The 27,982-nt window shown below is 33.4% G+C and overlaps 1 pseudogene; it reads left to right on the forward strand.

Annotated features, from left to right (window-relative positions):
- The first annotated feature begins 21,903 nt into the window (after positions 1-21,903).
- Positions 21,904-23,189, forward strand: LOC149578065 (vacuolar protein sorting-associated protein 51 homolog pseudogene; annotated as a pseudogene).
- The last annotated feature ends 4,793 nt before the right edge of the window (positions 23,190-27,982 follow it).

Raw genomic sequence — 27,982 nt, forward strand, 5'->3', positions numbered from 1 at the left:
ACATGTAGGGATCCTTGGAATATCCCAAATTAAATATCTCCAAGGAAATATTAGCATTTCTAATAATTACAATGTAGTCCATATCTCCACACTTTGAAATGTATCTATTATAACTTCTCGATGGTGCCATGGATTTGGATATGCATCAATGAAGAAGATGAATGATTTAATACAAATCTCCTCCCTTGATGGCCAAAAGTATGATAGGTCTTGAAGAGGAATTTCTCACAAAGGCTTTTACAATGATGGATATAATTCTCCTGTCTTGAATGATTGAAAAATTCTTGAATGCTTGAACTCCTAGAAAGAAAAAGAGTGAAATCTTCAATTATGAGTGGTGGGATTTAAAATTGAAGCCCTAATTTTGAGTACCATCCTAAAAATAAAGCCTTTTAAGCACTTTAAATGCATGTTTAAATGACTGTCATTTTGAGGCCTATGAAGTATTTCATATTTCTAACACCTTGTATTTAGTATATGCATGAATCCTATGGTGATAAATTCTTATTCCAAGTCATTTTGTGAAGTTCCGTTCTGAGCATTGTTTAGATCAACATTTTTGCGTAAGTGTCAAACAATGATAGGAAGCCTAATTTACTCTGAATATCTTGTAGCTACTAAATTTTCATGATTTGTCATAGTATGAGTACCAGAGAGCCTATGTTCCAGATTTCAAGTCATTTTGATATATTTTAACAAGGTTTTTAATCTCTCAAAGTTGGTTGTTTTACTATTGTCATGCTGACACAAATTGTTTAGAAATCTACAAAGCCCTATTAAAAAAATTATAACTTTGATTCAGTTGAACAAACTAAGAAATTTCCTTCTACATTGTATTATAGGGGTCAGAGACATGTTACTTTTTAGATTTGAGCCTATAAAGAATCTAGTTGACTAGCTTTCAAATGTGATTCCAAATGTAGTCTATAAAGTTTTACTAGTGTCCTAAAGTGTAGATTGATTGTTACCCCTATTTGGGATGTCATAACTCTGAATTTATGATAGATCAGATCAAATGGATTGTACCACTATGTTCTACACTAAAAAAATTGAATTATTCCATTTTTAAAATTTTGAAGTATCCATTTGCACACTTTCCTAGTTCCATTCTATTTGTGAAAATCACTTTTCCACCAATGTTCCCAATTTTGCAATTCTAAGAACCCAACTTTGACCACTTTCCAAATGCCCACTATTAATTGTCATGAGCCCAAATCATAGATTTATACTCTCCTTGTGATAGTGAACTAATGCTTCTAAATGCCTCGTTTGACATATTCTCAAAGCCAAAACCAAACACGCTTTATTATTTTTTAACATGTTTGTTTGTAGGCAGTTTTGAGTGAGCAACTATGATAGTTAATGTCTTTTGACCTAGATATGTTCGTGACACAAAATTTGATAGGGTACAAGAATGTGGAATAGAGAATCAAAGTCTTAGATCTCAGGGCTCAATTTTTTGATTTTGTTAGTTTTTAAAGTTGTCTCATAGGCCTCCCTATTGGAAAATTAAAATTTGTAGAAAGTGGTAAAATTAGTTTTAAATGATGATTCAATGGTCAAATTTGAATCTAATCAATGCGAGGTGATTAATTGATTAGTTTGAAAGGTCAAATATCAAAGTTTGAAATTGTTTGAACTGGGCAACCTTGTCACCTAGTTAACCTCAACAATTTTTTGTGTTTCTAAATGAATGAATCCATTATGAAAGTCAAGGTATTTGAAATAAAATGCCTGATATTGTAGTGTACACACATCATTATTGAGTGAAAGCACAAACCTGTGTTACCCTTTTGTAAAGGAAAATGCTAACAAAAGTATAATTGTTCACCTTCAATGACATAAAATTGGTATTATTATTTATAATTTAAAAATGATGTAAGCTAATGAAATACATAGAAATGGATGAAGTTTAGGATTATAATTTTTAATAATTATTTGCAATAAGAATTGATATACTTTTCTAATTTGTATAGATAATTTTTTAGTTTTTGAAAAGCACTGAAAATTAGGGGTTCAGTTCCCACCACAAAACTATATAAAAATAAACTTATTTGTTTTTGAACTTAGACTATGTTATAAATAATATTTATAGCTAGACCAATCAAAAATAAAAATTGGCTTTAGACCTATATTTTCTCTTTTATAATGATTCAAATTTCAACTCACCTAAAATTGATAGTTCTATCTCCCAACAGATTTTACAAAACAAATCTATTCTAACTTCAAGAAAAATTATACATTCTAAACGAGGACTCTCTCCTCTAGAACATCATATAGATTCTAATTTTTTTATATGATTTAATATTTTTTCCTATTTCAAAATTGATATCTTTTTTAGTGTTAAAATAAATGCTTGTAGAATTTTTTAATTACAATATACCATATCTAATTAAAACATTTGAAACTCTCTATGAGAATATTCTTGACTTGAAGCTCTATAAAATGGTGTTAAATATGTTACTAAAAAATATCATAAAAAATAGTAAGAATTATTGAAACATCAATTTTCTAAAGTAATTGTACTTCTTTAGTAATTGGATACAAACTAGCATAAAACATGCATTTAATAGACTTTTACAATTGGAAAAGTGTGAGACCATATATAACTTAGCTAGAATGAATTTATCTAGATCATATGTTTGAACAAAATTGTTTTTTGGATAGAAATACTCAAATTTAGTCATTCTAATAAATCAACCTAAAAGGTGACACAACTTTGAACTTTTCCCCTATTGGAGTTCAAGTGGGTGTGTGAAGTCACACATAGTGGGAAATGAAAGAGTTGAACACACTAAAGGTCTCAAGTTTCACACATGATGAGGATTATTTCAAAGAGTTATTTCATCAGATGTGAAGAGAATGGATGAAGTCATACCTAAGACATGCCTTCCTAATTATTCTATTAATGTTGTAGAGACTACAATTAAACAACATATTTCAAATATGCTCGGTCACCTTTATTCATAACTTGCATGAGACATAGAAACCCTTCAATTGCAAAAAAATAAAAGAGGGAGTTTAGATGAAATGAAGCCCATGAAAATGGCTTTGGATAGTGGAAAGGATGTTTTATTCCAAGGAATTATGGGTGTCCAATGAGATTTTAGAAAAGTGCTTGAAGATAACTTGGATATATTGGTGAAGTTGAGGGATCCATACATTGATTGGGTACAAGGAGGATTTTAGTTATCTTTCAAATCTTTGAAAAATTTCTTTCTCTCATTCTCCAAGGGAACTATTTCCAGTGATGGAAAACTACCTCTTGTAGAAAAACCACAAGTAGATAATGTTTAAACAAGAGTTTTTCTTGTGATGGCACAACTATCTATGTTTATTGAATAGACAATAGATCCTTAAATTAGAGAGGATATAGGTGCTTCTTTCTATGGGGTTGGAGCTAGAAGCTATGAGGAAGGGCCTCCATTTATTCCTGCTAAAATTTGTCAAATGTTTTGTTCAATTAGGAGAGGTCTTATGCATCTTTATATCAACATGTAGGCACGCAAGATTTCTTTGCTAGTTAAGAAAAGTATAGCAACACCAAACTAGCTTAAGTACAAGGAGACTAAAGATGCTTGCATGTTTATGGATTTTCTTCTTGGACAGTTGAAAATAATGGAAGTAGAAGTGAAATAGGTTCTAGTTTGAGGATCTGCATAGAGACATCTGTGCTCAGATAGTATAGGGATTACTAATTATTCTCATAATAATAAAATATGAGATAATAGAAGTAGTCATTTAAGCACACAACATGCTCATAACAACTTAAAGGCATGTGCCTTTTGAGATTGGAGACCCTTCAAGAGTGGGGCTCATAGCCAGTTAGAGGTATGAATAAATGAATTTTGACCAAACACATCAACCAAGATGATGATGTGGTAACTAGTCTTAACAAATAGATGATGACACATGTCAACATGAGAGCAAAGCATAGTGTGACATGTGGCAGATAGTTCTAGCCTTGGTAGACAAAATGAGTTGATGAATTGGGGAGATGGGACATATCTCATGACACTGCTATATTATGATGATGTGGAAACCTAATGAAGTTTCATGTGACATAGTGATAGGTCACCACATGCTAGGTAGGCTGAGGTGTTAGGTTTTTGATTGGATGTCCACAGTTTTGCCACATGGCATAGAATTAACAATTGTCACTATATCACTTTTCAAAGTTTCATGAAGATTAACCAAAGTGACATAGCAATATGCTAACATGTGGTAGTGGGCCTAGGTGGTACTGTGATAGTTTCAATGAATTAAGTCTTTCCACATAGCAATGATATGGCAAGGTGCCCAATAAGATGGTGACATGGCAAGGTGACCATACATAGGAGACCAAATGAGAGGTTGCTTTCGGTGATACATTAGGTGATAGGTGGTAGTTTGTGGACTAATAAGAGGGTAAGTACGTGAATTTTTTTTTAAAAATCAAAGAGAGTTATATAATAAAGTTATACGAAAAAATGAATATTGGCAAAACAAATTCATTCTTGTGATTCATGTCTGAACCTGAATTTCAAATGGATCCCCTAGGTATTTGTCTTATGCTAGTATATAACTATCATATACTGATTGAAAGGTCTCAGAATGAGCTTTCTAGATTTTCCATTCTATTTTTCATGGGAATCCATATGTTCAAGATATCTAGGGCATTTTCTAAGGTACTTATTTTTCAACTGCATTCTAGTATGGTAGTTCAAACCTATTTTCTTGTGAAATAGTAAAATGGGTGTGCATCAAAGTTAGTGGAGATGCAATTGGTGATTTTTTTTTACCTCCAAGTCAAATTATTAAAGGATTTATCAACATTTTAGATGCATATCTAATTTTTTTATTAGAATGAGGGTTTCTCATCATTTGGAAGAGATATTTTAAGTTTGTTGAGGCTGTAAAGAGAAGAGAGAGGCTTGGCAGTAGTAGGAGATTCAAGTGTGCATGTGTCACTTCAAGATCATATTTGGGTTTTCCTTCCTCTCCTATATCTTTCTTGTTTCTTTCTTTCTCTAATGTTGATGGTTGGTTGTTTTTCTAGGAGCTCTAGTCATGATCACACCATTCATTTATGAGCATTTTCCCCCTTGTATGAACAAAAATAATATAGATAATATAGATAGTTCTGGTCTATGGAGTTGTTGGTTACTTATTTACATGCATCTTGAATGTATTGTTTCAAAGAAATGAATACAAGGAACAAAAAAATTATTAGTTTGATTTTGATCCTCATCTCATATCTCTAGTGTTTGCAATATTTTCTTGATTTAGGAACAAAGAGCTTAGATCCATTTGCAACCCCTTAAAGTTGTATGTCTTATTAGTTTTTTCTATTGGAGCAAAGAGCCAAGTAAATGCTTACTTATCTTGACATGATTGTAGGTTTCATGAGAAGGATATGTTATGAGAATGAGGGTTTTTATGAACATTGATGCCTGATTCACAAAGTGATATGATAGATCTAAATTCTTCATGTATGGGATATATCATTGGTATCATGGATGTGTGTTTGTGATCTATGGAATTTCCTAATAGATAAGGCACCGATCAGCTACAGGATCAACATATTCCTTCTATTGCATATTTGGGTTTTTCTAATATCAAACTTTAATCAATTATCCATTTCCCTTTTTATTTAAGAGTTGAAAGGATGTCCTCACTTAGCTTGTGGATTTCATAGGTTTTTCAAATTTCTATTGTATACCTTTTTCATTACATAAGTATAGGAGAAATAATGGTTTTATCTACATTTTATAGATTTAGATTGTATGCTTTTGGAATTGGTGCCATATGAATGAATCTGAGGTTCACCAATGTTGGTCTTGGAAAGCCAAAAGAAGAAGGAGGATAGCCTTATAGTTGCTTCTAGTGTCTGAATAAGTATGTTGAAGATGAGAATTAGCTAGCCTAGATGAATTTGTTCCTATCATTGGGTTACTCAAAAGATGTTAATTCAGGATCCAAAAAAAATGGAGACACTATTGGGGATGTATTAAATCTAAAAGGAGATTCAATAAGTTAGAAGAAAGGCATGCAAAAATTTTTCTACAACAACAAGGTTGTGAGATGTTTTCCTTTTCTTCTTGAAGATTCATGTCTCCTAGTTATACCTTATTCTCAACAGTAGAAAATTTTAAGATTGGTGATAAATAATATTTTCAAGATCACTTCTTCATTGTAATGTTTTAATCCAAGTGACCATGAAGTGTTGCTATAAATCCAAAAGTCAATACTATAAGTTTCTTTCACATTGTCAAGAGTTTGAAATTTCAAGGTTGTTGTATAAAGTTTTTCAAATACCTTCTATAAATTTTGAACCAGCATGTTGTATTGTGCAAGTTGGGAAAATATTTTCTCACTATGTGTTTGGCAACTCAAAGTTATATCTCTATAGTAGTGCATTGTGAAGTTGAAGGTATTGTGAAGGATACAACAAGTGGAAGGCAAATTTGAAGAAATGATCTCAAGTTCTTGGGAATGATTGGAAAAATTATGTGAGATTCTATGCAAGAGTTACTAAATCAAGATAGGATTTGAATCTTTCATTTTTTGCAGCATTGAAGTGGTTTGCATATCTCACATGTTAAGTTATTTTCACTTTTATGAGATTTTTCTTCTATGAGAGTAAGTTCTACAAAATTTTCTTCATCAAGTGATGTTTTCAGCACTAAATAGTAGAGTTGTTTGATGCATCTTATCATACTTTGTGAAAGATAGATTCAGCAAATGTGTTTACATGTTGGAGTATGTTAGAGATAGGATTGGTAGAAATATTTTTTAGATATGCTGCATGTTATGAATTATGAAATTTATCTTGGTGAATGAGTTGTAAGTTTGCGAGAAATGTCAAATTTCTTTTCACCTAGTATGTAGTCCATTGACAAAAATTATAGATCTCTACCAAGAGATAGTTACCATTAATCTTTGATGGCATTCATGGTTTCCCAAATACTGTATCATATGATCTTAAAAAGAATTTTCCTAAGTTCAATGGGACCCATTTGGATTCAGCTAATCATCATTTTTAGATGTTAAGTGATTTGATTGTTGACTTTGAGATTGCTCATGAAGATGTGCATATGAATTTGTTTGTTCAAACCTTGGAAGGTGATGCTAGAGATTAGTTTTCCTTTATTCCAATATCTTCTATTTCATATTGGAGTGAATTTCATTAAACCTTTGTGAAGCAATTTGGGGAAAGAATAAACATATCTGATTCTTTTGAGAAGTTCTTGAAGATCCAAATTAGGAATGCCAAACTTATTCCTAAATTTAATATTAGATTTGCAAAAGCCTTGAATGGGATTTGTAAGAATTTTAGACTAGATGATAAGGTGTGTTTAGTAGTTTATCTTGATGCATTTGATGAAAAAATGAGCTATCTATTGAGGGATAAAGAACCCAAGGCTTTGTATCAGGCATTCATGACAACAATAGAGATTGAGAACAATGTAAAGTATGGACTAATGAATAGTCATTTCTATAGAAAGGTGTGTTGACAAGATGAAGTTGAAAAGAAAAACCAATGTCATGTTGAGTGTTCAAATCCAAATCACTATGTAGGCACCCCTGCTATTGTAAACAATTTAAATGGAAATTTAGAATTAAAAACATGTAAAGATGAATTCTCTTTGTTGCAAACGAGAGCTGATCCTATTCTTGCTAAAAATAATGCATATATTTGTAGTATTGCAGAAGTGGATGATAAAGTGGATTCACTTGATAAGTTATGCATACGAGAAGTAGTTTTAGTCATTGCTTCTCCTATCGATGTTTTATCTTGTGTTGAGAATGTTAATAGTCATGAAATTAAAAGACATTCATCTCAGTTTTATAAGGATGAAGAGGTTGAAATTTATGACTCAAGTAATGAAAACATGATTTCTGATCTAGTATGATATGAAGTAGTATCATGTGAAAAAGATGATGAAATCCATTACTCAAGTCAAGCTGAGGATACTGATAATGCATACTCCTCTTCATGGGAGTCTGATGTAAATTTGGAAGAAGAGAGAAATGGTGGTAGTGAGTGTTCTTATTCAAGTAAAAGTATGATTCTTTCTTCTAAATTTAAAAATGAAGTTTCATCTCTAAATCGTATGAATCATCTTGAGGTTGAAAACTTTGAGGAAGAGACGTCTACACAATATGAGGATAAGGATATCATTTACAAGGATATATTACCTAGTCATTTAGAAGAATATAACGAGGTTGCATGTAGTTGTAATCATAAATATACAAGTGATTCTAAGGTTGATATGTCATCACCTATTGATAAGTTAAGATATGATTGGTGGTCAAGCCATATGAATCATTTTGAAGAAGATAATGTAAGTAACATTGATCTATTATCCACATGCTTAATTGATGAAGTGGATGGTATGTATTCATGTAATGATTTTGATTTCTATTCTTTATTTGTTTAAAGTATTCATGAAAATGATGTTGGAAATGGTTTCAAGGTCTTCATTGATCTGTTATATGATGAACAATTTGATGTTGATCAACACATAACTTGTTATAATGCATACAAAGGATCTTTGCAGGAAATTATCAACTCATTTTTTGAAGAGCACATGGAGTTTTTGGATTTGGTTAATGTTGAGCTTGATGATGAGACATTGTCTTACTATTGTAAGAGATCAAATTTTTCTTAAGCTACGTGTGACAATGATTATGATGATGATGTTGCATCTTATGATGTTGATAGTGAGGTGTTAAATGAAGTTATTATTGAAAACCATCCAAAACATTGCAATTTTCAAAAGGGGTGGTTATGCACAAGGTTTATTGCAAATTTTTGATGGGTTTTTTGATTTTTAGGGTTTTTGAGATATTTGATTTTTTTGTGTGATTGGTTTTTTTAGGACATTTTACCATGGTACTTGCCAAAAGTGCCTGTTTGCCAGGTTTTCACTTTTGGACAAAATTTTTCTCTTGACTCAAATTTTCATGCCAAGATGCCTGTTTGCCAGGTTTTCATCAAGGCGTCCATTTTTGCATGACTTTTTAACTTTTTTCTTTGCTTTTTTCATGACTTTTTGTTATTTTTTTGATATTTTTTCATGACTTTTTTCAAAAATTTTGGTATTTTTTTAGGAATTTTAGATGGAATCAAGAATGTTGTTGTTGAATGATGAGAAGAGATCTGGTGTCATTGCTACTAGTTAATAATCTCAGATTCCATGATTGACCATAACTACGCAGGATTTGTTCAGAGCCTATAGCTAAAATCAAACCACCAAAAAGGCCTCGAGATATACCATCATGTACCATATGTAAGACAATGTCTGTCTCTTACAAATCAAGGCATTTGAGGATAATTGGGTCAAAGGATGTTATGTATGGAATATCATTGATGATGACATATGCAAAGGCTTGTTGGATAAACATTTGATCTTGGGTGTTGGGAAAATTAGGTAGCTAGATGTGGGGATAGACAATTGGATATAAGGGGGGGTTGGGAGGGTTGAGACCAATGACCTTTGACATGAATGCTGATTGAGAGAGCTCCAAAAGACTTTGTGGCATGTTGAATTTTGGAACATTGATATTCATGGAATCATCTTTTTCATCTTGTATGCTTGGGAGCTTCTTAGCTTTTTGATTTTTCACGGTCTAATGGCACCTTTTGATTTTCACCAAGAGACCTATGCTTGCTATCTTTTTCTCTTTTTTCTTTGTAACTAGAAGGTGGAGTTGGCTCCCAAAAATATGCCAATGTGTTCTCTTTAGGAGAAATTACTTCTTTATGATTTTCAATCATAGTGCCTTCAAAGTATATTATAAGAGTGTCATCATCATTGAATTATTCAAAAATTGGTGGTCCACGTTGGTCCCAATCCAATAGTTTAGGATAACTTGAGGGGATGAAATCATCAGTATTGAATGGCCTTTGGTTTAAGGTATGGATATGGGCATTAGCTTTTGTTGTATCATTAGGGTCATGCTTAGAAGCTAGAGGATTGTTGGTTTTAGGCAGGATTACCTTAGATGCCTTTTCATTGTTCAAAACATCCATAGTCTTACACGTAGGTACTATGGTACTAGGAGGACCTATTCATAATGGTTTAAATCCAAGCCGCAAACTAGGAGGTCATCCTTCTATAGTGATAGGTTCAGTGATTCCTTGTTTCTGAGATCCAAGACCACTATAGCCATCATAACTTTATTTATGTATGATAGTAAACCCAAGTCCATACTTGCTAGGAGATATCCAAGTGGGTTCTCATTCTACTTTTTCTTTCTCAATACATACATATGTATTCTCATTGATAGAAGTATCATTCTTTGTACTTATCTCTTTATGTTGTGCTTGAAGTGCTTGTGATTTACCATGAGATTGGGGAGAAACTAGTGACTCCCTAATGTGAGAGACTTGACACATAAAGTACTCTCCACACCCATTGTCTTCAATCTTCATCTTTTCCTTGGCTAATTTACTAAGTAGTATATCAGAATCCACTTACTTAGTGGAATTTGTGGGTTGTGCTTCATTGTTTGTTGGGATTTGGAATGCAGTAGCATCTCTTAGATTAGCATAAAATTGGAAAGGATTTGGATCATCAGGGATGGTAACCTTTATGTTGTGATAAGAAAACTTCATACATTGATGATATGTAGAAGGGACTACTGTCATAGCATGAAGCCAATGGCATCCTAGTATCATGTTGTAATTCATTTCTATATCTACATCATCTTTAGAATAACCCAAACCTTTGATAACCTTAAGAGTACAGATGTTCAATCTTGCTCCTCCATCTATTAAGACAAGTCTAAATTTTGCATTACGGATGAAGACTTCAAGATGAAGGGGATCATTGTGGTTAGGTTTTTCTTTAGGAACATCCTGAGGGAAAAAAGTGATATGTTGTGATGTGAATAGGTTCCCAACCATGGCTTAGAACTAGGCAACATCAATGTTATTTGGGACTATTGACTCTTTAAGGGTTTTCTCCAAGATCTTCTAATGTTGGGGGGATGCACGTAGTAGGTCCAAGATAGATATTTGTGCAAGGGTCTTGCTGATTTTTTCAATGAGGCTATAATCAAAAAAGGTAGGGTAGCAAGTCTACCAAGGGGTGCAGGTTTACTAGAAGCAGTAGGTCTAGATGGAGCTCCAGGTAGGGTGATCTTGGTATGACATGTAGTGACAATGAAATGAGGGTCTTTAGCCTTTAAAGTGAATGTGGATATGTAGGCATCTGATTTATTGAAACAATTGACAGTGTAGTCATATCCCATGTGAGTTTAATTCACATTAGCTTGTGAGTTTGAGTTTGAACTAGAGGGTTTCTCTTTGTCATGATTACCCAAAGGTTCTTTGAAAATAGTGTGATCAGAGTTGGATGCTAACAATGATGGATCAACTGTGATTACACCATCATCAATGAGGTCTTCTATTGCATGTTTCAATTGGAATCATGATGAAGTCTTATGTCCTTTGGTGTAGTGGTAATCATAGTATTTTTTGTCATCCCACCAATCTACTTTAGTCAATGGTTCATCTTTGATTAGGGGTATTTGCATGAAATTATTACTTAGTAATTATTGTAATGCAATCTCAAGAGGTATCCCCAATGGTGTGAATTTTTTGTCCTTGGTTCTAGGATGTCTCTAAGGTTTTTCTTGTGTGGAGGTCTCAATTTTCTATTGTTGAGGTGTTGTTTGATTAGGAGTTTGTGAATTCATAAGATTTGCACATTTCAAAGTCAGTTGAGGTTGCATTGTAGTGATTGTTCGTGCATCCACAATACCATCATTAGTCAGGTTCTTATTTTTGGAGAAAATTTTTGGCTTGTCATTAGACAAGTTGGTATTGGTGTTGTGCTTGTTTGTCTTGAGGATTCCCTTATGGATAAGAGCATCTTCAATACTAGCCCCTTTTTTCATTAGTTTAGAAATGGTTCTTGGGCTCCTGATTTTGAGTTCATAAATTAAGTCTAGGACTAAGTTTTTAATGCACAAGTTAACTTGTTGTTCTTCAGGAATGTCTAGTGAGCATTGACTGACTAAGCTTCTCCAATGAAGTAAGAATGTGATGAATGGCTCTCTTGCCTTTTGTTTAGTTGAGCACAAATTAGAAAGTGTCACCTCATTTGTAATGTTCAAGGCAAAGTGGGAGATGAACTTGTCTATGAGTTCCGACCAAGATTTGATATTAACAAGAAGTTTGGAGTACCATTCAAGTGTGGGCCCACCTAGAGAATGAGGGAAAAATCTCATGAGGTAAGTGGGCTCATCATTGTGTTTGATACATAAAGCACAAAATTCTCGAATGTGATCAATAGGGTTTCCTTCTCCTCAGTATTTTTTGAACCTTGGAGCTTCAAAGTGTTTTGGGAATGGAGGCATATACAAACTTTTATCAAATGGGTTAGGATGTAGGTCCCTTTCTATATATAGAGCCTATTTCTTTTGGACTCCCACTGCCTCAAATTGTTTGGAAAGTTGTTTTAATTGTTGTAATAGTTCTTTATTGGAGTTTTGCATGATGGTCTTTCCCTCAAGTCTTTTGTGTTTATGAGTAGACCATTTTCTATGGCAAGAACTATGTCTACTCAGTTCTGACATTTCTATATCTGATGAATCTAGTGAAGTGTCACTAGGTGGTGGAGGTATGTTGACACCTCAAAGGCAGAAGGGTGCTTGTTGTTAGGGTACTTGTTGTGGTATTTGATGTGGCACTTGTTGTGGGATTGACTGCAATTGTTGTACCATGTGTTGTTGTTTTTCCATGTGTGGTAGTTGCTATTGGGATACCTCTGTTGGTTGTATGTGAGACCATGTATGTGAGTGTTGTTGTAGAGGCATATGTTGAGGTTGTTGTGGCACATGTTGTTGTTGTAATAAATGTTGTTGGTATGCAATTTGTTGCTCAAGGTGCCTTCAATATTCCATGTGTTTTTTGATTTGTTCTTGTTGTTTAACAAACATGGTTTTTTGTTATAGGAATTTTTGCTGAAATTGTTGTTGACAAATTGTGTGTAAGTCAAGTGGGTTCACATGGGACTGCATATTAGGAATGTTGGATGTTTTCCTCACTTGAGGTTGTTGTCATTGAGGTTGATGTTGTTGTTGATATGTGGGATGTGTGTTAAGTGGATGTATACTTGGTTGAGGGTTGGAAGTTTTAAGTCCTTGTTCCACCATAGGTTGATGTTTGTGGGGTAGTTGGTTATGTCCTTGAGAAGTGATTGTCATGTTGGTATTGTTTTTTTGGCTCCTTTGTGTTCTGGAGGTTTCTGCTTGGGACATCATATTGACTTGACAATAAGGTTGATTCCTTTTGGGAATTGGTGTAATGTCAATAAGAAATTTCCTTTGTATGTCAATAGGGATTGTTGTAGATGATGTTGCACATAGTGTACTCATGGGAGGCTCCATAACACTTGATGTCATATAACTTGGCATGGTTAAGAGAAAAGGTGTACTTTGTTGATTTGACTCCAAAGAAGGTATGTTTGGCATCCCTAGAGTACAAGTTCCTTTAGGTGAATCTTGTTGTTGCATCATGTGACTAAAATCAAGTCTCAATGTCCTTTTGGGGTGTTTAGGAATTGGTGGTATTTCATCAAACAAGGGATTAACATTGATGTGTTCAAATGTACTTTGGAGGATTTCAATTGTTGGTTCTTGATGGGACCTTATAGGTGCCATTATTGCATTTGAAAACTTCAAAGATTGTTTTCCCTTATCTATGTCCAAATTGATCATGTGTTGTAGGTTTTCAATGGTTGTGTTGGTTTGATGTTTTCACTTAGGTCCTTCCATATTTGGGTTGAATTTGACAATTTCTCGAGCTGCCAAAAGTTTGAAGTTTTTATGAAAGTTTTTTTCTTGACATGCCCTAGCCATTTCTTCACCAGTGATGCCATAATTAGTGTTAGAGTCATTTCTTAGGTGTATAGTACCTTGTTGTATGTTTTATGTGTTATATTTGAAGGGACTTGTGTTGGGTTGGCTAAATTCAAACGAGTGTGATTGTTCATCTTCAGGTGTGGTTGGTACAATTCCCCCTCCTAGTGCTATTGCAACAAATATAGGTTCAAAGTTAGGACTCCATTGAACCATCCTATGTGTGGGGGAAGTTTTTGGATGAAATATCATGGTAGGTGCATTGTTCAAGGTTTTTTGTGCCATAGCTTGATTATGAGGATCGTGTGGATACATGTTCAAGGGGTCTGCTAGTAATGGTTGTGATGCCTCGATTTGGTTTTCGTCAAAGGTTTGTTGGGTTTTCTTTCTCTTTCTCTATCTTGGATGATGTTTTGGTTGTGCTTGTGGCTCAAAAAATAAAGGTTGATAGAGTTCCTCAGGTCTATAAGCTGATTGTGTCCTAGTAAGTGCTGGCATGATACCTAAGAATGCAAATACAATGAAAATTTTGAGTGTTTTGAGTGATTTAGAGTGGTGGGTATGCAAGATATGAGTGTTTTTTGGGATTTTTAAGTGCTTAGGAATGTTATGCAATGTGAGGAAATGCTAAATGAATTAGGGTTTTGATGTTCAATGAGAAAATGTTCTAGGGATGTTATGCAAATGGAAAATGCAAGGTACCATTTTAAAGCTTGACTAGAGGGGATGAAAATGACTCTGAGGTATGCAAAATGACAATTAGGGTTATGTTTTGGACTTCCTAAGGATGCTAAAGGTTGGTGTGTGCAAGGTATACTATGCAAGGGGTGGTGTTAAAGGTCTAATAATGATTTTTGGGACATGCAAAATGAGGGTAAATGCTCAAGAAGGCAATTTGGTTGATGGACAATTTGATAGGGTTTGACTATGCTAGGATGTTGAAAAATGTGAGATGATGGGGATATGCTACTAGGGTAAGTCAAAATGATTCCTAGGGATGCTATGGATATGATTATGCTATGACAAGGGTATATAGAAAGTTTTGAACTTGGATAAAACCTTTAGAAAGTATTTTGTCTAGGAGTTTAACCTTGTGATAAATGACTTTGGATCTTGACCAAAAATTGATAAAAGATGAAAAGATCAAATTGATAAAAGATGAAAAGGTCAAATATATCAAGACATAGATAGATTTTGACCAAAGAAAGTGATAAGAAAAGATAAAAAGACTAGTCAAGATCCATTATCTGTCAACACTAGGAGATACTCTAAGACTCATACTTTGTCTAGATTTTTGACTAAATTCAAAGGTTTTGGGGGTTTAGAATGATGTTTTGAGAACTTGAAATGGTGGTGATGTTAAGAAAATATGTCAAAATGGAAAATGCCTATGATGCAAAATGGGGTTTTGGGTGCAAGATACGGTTTTAGGTCAAGTGCAGAACAGGGAAGTGTGGAGGCTCCTAGATGCAGTTTTGGGGTCCTAAAGTGTAGTTCGGAGGTCCAAAATTGTCATGAAGGTACCCAAGTGTGCCTTAATAGTTCCAAGTGTGCTAAAATAGTACCAACTACATCATTGATGCACTTGGAGCCAGTTTGGGCTCAGTTGGTAAGCTAGAAAGAATGTTTGTTGATTTTGAAGGGTATGGTTACCAAACTGATATGCTAGGAAGCTAAGATGATAGGGTTAATGTTAGGATGGGTTGGGAGATGAAAAATAGAGGTTATGACCTATGGAATGATGTATTAATTGAAGCTAATGAAGACTAGGTGATGTAGAATGTAGATCTGGGTAAGCTAGTGCAAGGGGAGCTAACCAGGTACCTAAGGACACTGTTGAAGCCCCAAAATGTTATTTGGAATCCAAAACTGGGTCTCAAGACCATCAAGTGCACCCAAATAGTGTAGACTATGTCAATGATGCAGTTGGTAGTTTCTGGGTGTAGTTGGTAAAATGGGCTAAAACCAAGGCAATTCTGGGACCTATGATTTCCAGATTGATATCACTGAGAGGTAAATAGTAGGGGACAATGTTAAGACAAGTATTTATGCTCAAAATGATGGTTAGGACACTCAGAATGATGGATAAATTGGTCAAGATGATGAATAGGTATGCAAGGATGCAAGGTGGTGAATGCAAAGTGCTAATTTTGAGATGGAAATGTAAAAACTAAGGGAGGTAAACCAAACACAAATGGATGCAATATGAAAGGTAATGGATACCAAATGAGGACTAAAAGCTGCAATATGAAGTCTATATGATGCAAATATGAGGCCTATACTAGGGTGAATCAAAGTGAAGTATATGCAAGTGTGAGATCTACATTTTGCCAAGCATGTTTAGGAGCACAAGTCACCATGTTTTCCAAGGTTTGAGTGTGTTGAACCAAAGTTTGGAAAAATATTTTGACAATGTGTAATGTTTTGACAAGTTCAAATGATATTCAAGGTGTAAATTTAAAATTTTTTCTTTTATCTTGATTATGTTTTACACACACACAAGACACATTAAGACAAGAATAGATGTTAAAAGTTAACAAAAAGACCACAAACTAGGCTTTTAAGACTATATCCACTAAATTCCTACTTGAACCAAAGTTTAGCCATACTTATCTAGAGTAGAAAACCTAGGATCTTGGCACCATAGGCTCCCCCTTACAACAAAATCACTTCTCAGTGCTACCAAGATCTGCTTCCAAGGGGCATGACTTCCCAAGGGACTATTGCCTCTACTAAGGACCGTGAGAATTTAGGATGTCTTCACGGGCATGGGTGACCCCTTGAGCCAATGGATAGAAAGGATTTTGTCCAATAAAAATGGTTTTTAGTAAGGGCATTTTGTTTTTCAAGTGAATGATAAACTTCTGCAGAAGGTCTCCCAGCCCCAAGAACTAGGGTTCGATGCACCACAAGGGTACTGGAGGAGAGCTATCACGCAGCAATACCACCGACATAGCTTTCACCATAATATAATTGTATATAGCAACTAGAACATTGACCTAGATTTTGGCCTATTACCACTCTAAGGTTGCCCCCTGGCATACCCAATATCAAGTATCTTGGTCCAAGGTAGGCCTCCTATAGAAGTGACATGGATTTCTCTTACACCCAAGATCCACAAATGGCAAGGAGAGAGGATACATAAAATGCAACTCCTTGGGATTTAACACTATAGACACACCAAGAAGAAAAGAAAAAGTTCATTTTAAGCACCAAGTGAAGTGCTATCCAATCTAGGAAATCCACACACATAGTTTTGAAAGACACACAAAGTCTTTGACAACATCCTGCAAAGCACACATTAGTAGTTTTTTATGATCATGTCTTCATCCCACAATTGCCACATGCTACAAGTAGACCATTAGTAACACAAAAATCCTCTAATATATTTCTTAGAAGAAAATGGAAACCTTATGTGAGGATTCTAATTGATGTATGTGCTCACTGTGAGCCAAGTGTGCTCTAACAGAGCAGATGACACCCCAAAAGGCCAAAATGGCTCAGAACACTCCCAAGTGTGCCCAGATAGTGTAGACTATGTCAATAACATATTTGGATCCTATTTGGGCATAGTTGGTAGTTTCTGGGCATAGTTGGGAGCCCAAGTGCAAATTGTGGAAAATTGGTGCCTAATGAAGACCTAGAAACTGAATTTTTTTGACACCTATACTACCAAGTGTTCCCAAATAGTACCAACTATGACATAGTTGGTAGTTTTATGACACATTTTGTTTAGTCAAAAATAGAAGAAAGGGGTTTTGGTGGCTTCTGGGCTCCTAAAATAGCTCCTAGGAGTCCCAAGTGCGCCCTGACAGAGCAGACTGCACCCTAGGACAGCAAGCTGACAAAATGCATAGAATGAAAGGATTCAACCTTATTACTAGACCCCTTAATTAATCTAGGTGTGAAAAATAAGATTAGATAGTCATTATACCATTCCAAGTGAGCTCCTTCCTTGCACCTATGAGAAAAAAACAAGAAAACCCAAGTTAGATATGCATGTTCACGTCAAGTTCACCAAATGTAGCAACTAGAACACAGGTTAACTGCATAACATACTATAAGCAATCACAAAACTCAATCAACATACATTAGCACCCACTAGTCTACCATGAAAGCCAAACTAATAGAGAAAGCAATAGAAACCCCCTTTTTCATTTGTAGCTCCCATGTCCTTCTTTCTTCTCCAAATAATGTAGCTCCAAAGTTGCCTATAGTGCACACAAAATTGAAGAAAAAGTCTATTATATGGATAATTCCATGAGAATACTAGCAGTGTGATTTTAGTGTGAGAGAAATAATGCAAAATGTAAATAAGCTAGGGACTCAAGAATCAAGACCTAAGGATTTTCAAGACTCAAGCATTAAGACCCAAAATGAGAGAAAGAGTGTCCATTTTATAATCAACACTCAAGGTGAGAGCATTGGATTTTTCACCCATAGATATGCGATGTGGAAAGATATTCCTTTGAGAATACATGACACATATGACAAAATATGCCAATTGTAAGATTCTATGACACATGAAAGTCAAACTTGGCTAAACGTGGAAGAGAATCTATGACACATCATAAGACACCTCAACCCACTTTATTCAATAATCTATGATGAATAAGCCAAATAGGGACATGTGTAAGAGATAATAATATTTGATTATGAAAAATCTTATCCAAGTGTCAAAGGAGAATCCATGAGGTGTCATATCCAAGTGTCATGATGATGCAATATTTTATGGAATATTTGAATTAAAAATGCTTTTATTCCACAAAATAAGAATTAGTAGAAAATGGAATTAATGATTTAAAATGGGACATAGGAAATTAAGAATTCCAATGGTTTGAGTATAATGATTCAATTAACTAATAAAATTAATTAATTGAGGATGATAATTAGTAAGCATAATAGGATAAAATTATGGGTTATTTAATCCTATAGAGAAAATTATTAGATGATTGGCCAAAAATGATTAAATAAATGGGACAATATCCTTTGATGAAAACGTAATGATAATGGATATCGAATAAGATGATGATACATAGACCAAAGCCATGATCAAATTGATATTGAATAATACGATGTAACATTTAATCACCATTGTAAATGCTATAGGATTGAAATTGATTGAAAAGGTTTGATCATAATAACATCGATGAACATTGTCAATATTATTAAAATGGTTGAAAATGCCATGATTTGACATTTAAAGCCTCAACAATGTCAAAGATTAAATGACATCAATGATAGTTTGATCTAGCATTGAGAGTCATGACAGTACTAAGGTCAGATTGATAAGATTGATAGGTTGATCATTTTCCAAGGCAATGAAAGCTACAACAATACATAGAAGCAGATAAATGATGATTGATTTGGGATGTTTGATATGTTTTAGGTTGATTAGGACTAATTCTGAGTGATTCTAGGTTGATTTGGGGTGATGTTGAGTTGATTTGAAATGGTTTTCAGTTGATTTGATATGATTCCAAGTTGATATGAAATAGTTTCAAGATGGCATGAAATTGATGTGAAAGAGGATAAAAATGATAAAGTATGATCAATTTGGCCAAAAGATCGAAGTTAGTAGAATGAGAAAATGAGACAAATTAGTATGAAGAAGTAATGAAACTGTAGATGCGAAACATTTTTTAGCGTCTACAGTTAATGTTGAGCTTGATGATGATACATTGTCTTACTATTGTAAGAGATTAAATTTTTCTTCAGCTATGTGTGACAATGATTATGATGATGATGTTGCATCTTATGATGTTGATAATGAGGTGTTAGATGAAGTTATTATTGAAAATCAACCAAAACATTGCAATAAGTTCTTTGGTGAATGCTCTAATATTATGGCTAATCTATCTAATGATTGTAAAGAATCATTGGAGGAATTTAGATTAGTTTCAAAAATTGACATGGATCAAATTTGAGAGTATGAATCCGATTGCTCATTTGAGTGCCAACTAGTTATACATGAAGATACATAATTTCAAGGTATGTGCGATCTTTTTCACCAGGTTGAATATGAAACCTTCATATTCAATTTTGATAACATGCATGATTTACCTAAAAAAGAGAATTTTTAGTTTGATTTTGATATGTTTGAGCATGCTAATACGTAATTTTATAGTAAGAATTTTGTTGAATTGGTTCCTACTTTGTATACTCACTATGAACATGAAGATGTAGATTTTTTTTTGCCAAGTGAATTGATTTAGAATGTTAATCTAAATGTTAAAATTGATGGAAGTTATATTCTTAGCTTAGCTCATGAAAATAGAAATGAAAATCAAGTCTTTGATAGAGGCAATAAGTCTTATTGAAGTTCACTGGCCTAGGGCCATCATTAGATGTTTAGGAGTAGTTTTTCTTGCTTTCAAAATAGTTGTTTGAGAGATTTTTTGAGTGGTAGGCTTCTTCCATAGGTCTAAATCCTTGGCATGCCTACAAAGGAAATGCATCCCCAGATAGAGCCACAATTGGGACTCAAAACTAAAGCCCTAATTTTGAGTGCCATCCTAAAAATAGAGACTTATAAGCACTTTAAATCCATGTGTACCTAGCTATCATTTTGAGGCTAATGAAGTGTTTAATGTTTCCAAAACCTTTCATTTAGTATATGAATGTGTCCCATGGTGATAAATTTCATTCTGAGTCATTTTGTGAAGTTTCATTCTGAGCATTGTTTATATCTGCATTTTTGCCTAAGTGTCAAATAATGACAAGAATCCTAGTTTGCATTTTAATATCTTGCACCTACTAAATTTTCATGACTTTCCACATTGGGAATATCTAGTATGCATACCAAGGAACCTATGTTTTATATTTAAATTCATTTTGATATGTTTTGATTAAGTTTTGAATCTCTTAAAGTTGGTTGTTTTACTATTGTCATGCTAATACATTTTGTTTAGAATTCTAGGAAGCCCTATTTGACCAATTATACCTTTGACATAGTTGAACAAACTAAGAAATTTCCTTCTTCATTGTATTCTAGGGCTCAAAGACTTTATATGTTCCATATTTGAGCCTATGATGAATCCATTGTTGAGTTCTCAAATGCAATTCCAAATGCAATTTATAAAGTTTTACTAGATCCTAAAGTGCAAATTGATTGGTACCCCTGTTCGGGATGTCATAACTCTAAATCTATGATAGATGAGACCAAATGGATTGTCCTAATGCATTCTGCTCTAAAAAATAATTTAAGTTTGCCATTTCTCAAATTTTGACAAATCCATTTGCAAACTTTCCCAGGTCCATTCCATTTGTGAAAATCACTTTTCTACCAATGAACCCGATTGTGCAATTTTGTGAACTAAACTTTGACCACTTCCCAAATGTGTACAATTATTTTTCATGAGCTAAAATCACAAATTTATACTCTCTTGATGATAGTAAACTAATGCCCTAGTTTTGATGCTTTCAAATCTCTGTTTGACCTATTCTCAAAACCAAAACCGAATGCATTTTATTGTTTTCTAACATGTTTGTTTACAGGCAGTTTCGAGTGTGAAACTTTGATGGTCAATATATTTTGACCTAGATGTTTTCATCACATGAAATCTGATAGGATATAAGAATTTGGAACATAGAATTAGAGTCTCAGATTTTAGGGCTTGATTGTTTGATTTAGTCAGCTTTTAAAGCTGACTCATAGGCCCCCCTATTGGAAAATCATAGTTTGCATAAAGTGGTAAAATGAGTTTTGAATGATGATTCAGTGGTCGAATTTGATTCCAATATGTTCTAGGTGATTTATTAATTCATTTTCAAGGTTGGATGTCTAGTTTTGAATTTTTTAGCTAGGTAACCTTGTGACTCGGTAGACCTCAACAACTTTTTACATTTCTAAATGAATGGATCCATTATGAAAGTTAAGTTATTTTAAATAAAATGCATAATCCTATAGTGTGTAAACATCATCATTAAAGATCAAGTAGGTGTGTGAAGTCATGCACACTGGGAAATGAAAAAGTTGAACACATTTAAGGTCTCAAGTTTCACACATGATGAGGATCATTTCAAGGAGTTATTTTATTAGATGTTACAATGATATATGAAGTCTTACCTGAGGCATGTCTTCCTGATTATCCTATTAAGAATGCAAAGACTATAGTCAAACATCATGTTTTAGATATGTTTGGTCAACTTTATTCACAACTAACAGGAGACATGGAAGCCCTTTAGTCACAAAAAAAGGAGAAAGGGAGTTTAGATGAAATAAAGCCACTCCAAAATGGCTTTAGATAGTGGAAAGGATTTTTTATTCCAAGTATGGATGTCTTATGGGAATTTTGATAGTTTCTTGAAGATAACTTCAATATATTTGTGAATTTGTGGGATCCATAGATTGATTGGGTACAAGGAGGGTTTTAGGACTTTTTAAGATCTCTGAAAAATTTCTTTCTCTCATTCTCCAAAGGAACTATTTCCAGTGATTGAAAACCACCTCTTGTAGAAAAACCACAAGAAGATAAGGTTTCCACTAGAGTTGTTCTTATGATGGCTCTATTGTCTATGTTTATTGAATAGAGAGTAGTTCCTAAAATTATAGAGGAGATAGTTGCTTCTTTCTCTGGTGGTGGAGCTAGAAATTATGAGGAAGGGCATCCATTCATTCTTGCAGATATTTGTTGAATGTTTCATTCAACTAGGGGAAGTCTTATGCATCTTTATATCAACATGAAAGCACACAATGTTACTTTTCTAGTTAAGAAAAGTATTGCAACACCAAGTTGGCTTAAGCAAGGAACCTAGAGATGTTTGCATGTTTGTGGATTTTCTTCTTGAAGAGTTGAAAATAATGGATGTAGAAGTGAAACTAGTTCTAGTTTGAGGATCTACATAGAAACATTGGCATTTTGATAGTATAGGGAGTACTAATTCTTCTTGTAGAAATCAAATATGAGATGATAGAAGTAATTGTGTAAGTACACAATGTGCTCATAACTGCTTGTTGGAAAGTCACACTGCAAAGTTGTTCAAGCAAAAAGTTGATTTTTTTTTAAAAATTAAGTACACATAGGAATCATTTATTTCAACCATAGTAAAAATGTACTTACAAAGCTTTCAAGAGTATGTGCAACTTGAAACATTCAATAGAAGTGGATTCCATTAGATTCAATTAGACAAATAGTTCTTGAGAGATCCATTAAAGGGAGTTGTTCAAAATGAAACCACTATTGATTTTCTATTTGATGAGGTCTATGTTGCTACTATTGAATGATGTTTGAACTCAATTCCTCTTGAACTTCTTTTCTTAGATAATATTATTTTATGCAAAGACTACAAAAAACTCAGAGCAGAGTGCAAGTTTTGTAATTTGTAAATTATAGCATCAATTGAATGTCGGTTTTTTTGTAGTAGTTTAATACTGTGCCTAAGCTTGATTTAGACATATTTCATTTTCTTTGACATGTTCTATGGGTCTTATTACCATTCAATTGGTTTTGGAGATTGTATAGTAAATATTGCATTGAAGGAAGGGGCTAGATAGGAAATGATGGGAAATGTTGAAGTTGAAGATAAAATGTGGGAGTTGTGTGAATGGCATGGTTGGATAATGTGCACAAACAGGCATGTAAGGTAGTTTTTTTAAATTTATTTTCAAAATTTATTAATCCCACATTTAGAAGGAGATATAGATTTTTTTTGTTTATAGGCCCCAACACTCAACCCTTAGTTGTCTTAAAGGCATGTGCCTTTTTGAGATTAGAGGCCAATCACGTGTAAGGCCCATGACTAGTTGGAGGAATGACTAAATAAATTTTGACCAAACATGTCAACCTTGAGATGATGATGTGGTAGCTAGGAAAATAGATCATATGATGATATGTGGTGACATGAGAACAAATTGCAATGCGACACATGGTAGAAAACTCTAGCCCTGGCACACAAAATGAGGTGATGAGTTGGTGAAATGGTACATGTGTCATGATTTCACTATATATTATTGAATCGATGACTAGATGAGGTATCATGCGACATAGTGATAGGTTGCCATAGGATAGGGGGGTTGACATGTCAGTTTTATGATTGGATGCACATGATTTCTCCTTGTGGCACTAGATCAATGGCCATCACTATGTCATTTTTCAAAATTGTGAAAATATTAACCAAAGCAACATAGTGACATGATGACATGTGGCAATGGACCTAGGTGGTAGTGTGATAGTTTTGATGAATCAGGTTAAGCCATGTGGTAGTGATATGGTGAGGCACTAGGTAAGATGGTGATGTGTCAAGGTGACTGCACATAGGAGACCCAATGAGAGATTTCTATGTGATGATGTGTTGGTGATAGGTGATAGTTTTTGGACCAATCAAAGGGTGTCAGGTGGCACCCATGTGGTGATGATTGTATAGAGATGGACCAATCCCATGGTGACACATGTCAAGCTTGATCAAATAGGTTTAACACGAATGCATGAGTAGATGGAAAATTTAAAAATGCATAAAACTTAGCTCTTAATTATTTTTCCTTTGAAAGTAAATGCAAAAATTTTTTAAATAAAAAATGCTTATATAATAAATTTTGAACTATAGGAAAAGATGAGTATTTTCAAAACAAATGCAATCCTATCATCCATGTCTAAACTTGAATTTTTAATGGATGCTCTAGGCATTATCTATTAAGCTACTATATGATGATCATATACCGAGGGAAAGGTCTCAGAATGAAAATTCTAGATATTCCATTAATTTTTTTACAAGAAGCAATATGTGTGAGATATTTACGGTTTTTCCTGAGATAATTGTTTTCAACTACATTCTGGTATGGTGGTTCAACCTTATTTTCTAGTGAAATTGTAAAGTGGGGGCACACCAACGTTAGTGGAGATGTAGTTGGTGATGTTTTTTCACCTCCAAGTCACTTTAGTAAAGGATTTATCAGCATTTTAGATTTATATTTGATGTTTTTATTAGAATGAGGGATTCTCATTATTTGGAAGAGATATTTTGAGTTTGTTGAAGATCAATAATGAAATTCCTTTCAGATTTTGGTTGTAAAGATAACAAAGAGGCTTTGCAATAGTAGGGGATGGAGATTCAAGTGGACATGTGTAACTTCTAGATCAGATCCACAATTTATTTCCTCCCCTATATATTTCTTCTTTCTTTCTTTCTCTAGTGTTAATGGTTGGTTGTTTCTCTAGACTATTGAGTAGAGGTCTAGCTGTGATCCCACCATTCATTCCTCAACATGTTCTCATTTCTATAAACATCAATAATAAAGCTAATATAGATAGTCCTGGTATACAGATTTGTTTCTCAATTATTTACATGCATCTTGAATGTATTATTTTAAAGAAATTAATACAAGAAACAATAAACTTCTTAGTTTCATTATGATTATCATCTCATATCTCTATTGTTTGCAATGTTTTTTGGTATACAAACAAAGAGCTTAAATATATTTTTAGTGCCTTAAAGTTATATGTCTTGTTAGGTTTTTCTATTGGAACAAAGAGCCAAGTAAATGCTTACTTATCTTGATAGGGTTGTAGGTTTCATGAGAAGGATATGTTATGAGTATCAGGGTTTTTATCAACACCGATGTTTGATTCACAAAGTGATAGGATAGATTTGATATCTTGATGTTTGGGATATGTCATTGGTATTATAGATGTATGTTTGTGATCTATGGAATTGCCTAATAGATAAGGTACTCGTTAGCTATAGGATCAACATGTTCTTATTTTTGCATATTTGGGTTTTGCTAATATCAAACTTTAATCAATTATACATTTCCCTTTCCATTTAAGAGTTGAAAGGATGCACTCACTTAGCTTGTGGATTTCATAGGTAAATTGAAATTTTCTATTGCATAACTTTGCATTGCATAAGTATTGGAGAAATACAAGTCTTATCTACTTTGTGTAGATTCAGATTGTATACTTTTAGAACTGATAACATATGAATGAATATGAGGTTTTCCTACCTAGGTCTTGCAAATCCTAAAGAAGAAGAAAGAGTATTGCCTTATAGTTGGTCCCGGTGTCTGAATACGTATGTTGAAGATGGGAGTTAGTTGTCCCCAAATGTATTTTTTTCCTATTAATGGGTCATTCAAAATCTATTAATTCAAGAGTGAATTGAGATAAAGAGAATAAATTACTTAAGAAAATATAGAGATAAGATATGAATTACTTGTTGAGATATAAAAGTAAATCCCATACGCTTCCTTACATAATATTTTTTAGGCAAGAAAACTATATATGTTGACTAGATGATGATCAAAAACTAATTAAATCCATAAGGAATTTTGGGCCTCAAGATCCATAACTACAAGGGATTAGGTTAACTTGGGAGGATAAGGTCAAGCTGGGTTGACCTAATCTAGTTGGATAGGTCCTAGATGCCATAGAGAGTTAGGGTAAATCCTAGAAGGATAATATGGAAAGACAAAAGAAAGAAGAGGAAAATAGAGCAATAATTGTGAGCATTAAATATGGGCCTCTCATTCAACAACACACTTCAACATGATCATTGTTTGTTAGTAAAATCCTAGAATGAACATGGGATTATTCATCTGGTATGTCTGCATAAGGTGATATGTTTTCTTCTAATTAGATTGGGTTTTACTATATGCTCTCATAATCAAGATTTTAGTAACCAAACCAAACTAGTATGAAAGATTTGAATGAATGCAAATGCAATATTAATCTATATTTTTGATATTTTTATATGTAAAGATATGAATTAATCTAGATGCTATTCAAACTAATCTAAGAACAATGATAAGAAAATTATGTTAAATTAGTGCGTTGTAATCTAAATGATGAGCATGCAAAAGCACTAAAGATTAGAATACAAAATGCTTGAGTGATCAATCCAACAAAAATTCAATAAACTTCGCTTGCATCCTCCCAAATGAGAAGTTAGGGGTCTCTTTTATAGAATCTTGGACCAAATCAATGGTCAAGATTAAACTGACTATATGGTTCAAATCGAATGAGAGATTGAGTCCTCCATTTTTTATGGAGTTGAATGAGATGAAATAGGAGATAATATTGATCCATTCAAATATGTGCTCATAATTATTATTCTAATCAATTAAATAATCAGTTTCAACAATTATGATGATCATATCTAATTAAATCAATATATTTAATTGCTTTTTCATGTGGCATGAATTAGGAAAGAATATTGATCCTATCAAACATGACATCATAATTTAATATTTTAATTATTTATACAATTAGTTTCAAAAATTACAATGAGTATATTTAATTAAATAAATGTATTTAGTTCATTTTAATGTGTATTAGCTAAAGAGGGTGTATTCAATTTAATGAAAGTACTTAGGACTTATAATTAAAAATTAATTCAATTAGGTGGTTAATTTAGTGAATTTCAATCAATATTTAGGAATTAAATAAAGTTTCTGATTTATATAGATTAAGGATTTTTGTATTCGACACTTAGGTTAAGTAAAGATGATTAGAACAAGAAATGCCTAGTATAATAGGACTTAATTGATCAAGAAATAGATGTTTTAATATTGATGCTTCAAAATTCATTCAGAATGCCAATGTGCAAATTTAGGGGTATTACATTTTCCCCTCTTTAAATAAATGTGCAAGCAATACATTGATTCAAAGAAATCAAAACTCTAATGTATAGAACAAGAACTTAGATTGATTCTAAGATTTAATTACATGAAAACCACTACTTGATGCAATTTTATGGTTATATCTAGGATGAAGCTTAACCTTTTGAAGTCTAGATAAAACACCTACATACCAATCTAATAGAATAAAGATTGTCAAAATTTGTCAGATTGTTGTGAGAATGATACTCAATCCTTAGGAGTCAGGGTTAGAATTTCTTGATACTTGTTTATTAAAAGATGACAAGATTGATCATTATTCATAGGATTCTCCCTGAAATGAGGCTTAATCATCAGGAGTTAGGGTTGGAATGCATCGATGCCTATCATTAAACAATGATTTAAAAAACACTTATAATTATCTACTAGAACAAAGCTTAATACTCTAGAGTCTAGATAGAACACCTAAATACTAGTCAATAAAAATAGATAACAATAGCTTATCATGAGTCATAGTGTTATCCCTAGAACGAGGCTTAATCCTTAAGAGTCCAGATAGAAAATCTAGATACCTAT

The sequence above is a fragment of the Cupressus sempervirens genome, chromosome 1 (assembly GCF_028749045.1).
Source record: "Cupressus sempervirens isolate cs-2001-9-10 chromosome 1, ASM2874904v1, whole genome shotgun sequence".
NCBI classification, from domain to species: domain Eukaryota; kingdom Viridiplantae; phylum Streptophyta; class Pinopsida; order Cupressales; family Cupressaceae; genus Cupressus; species Cupressus sempervirens.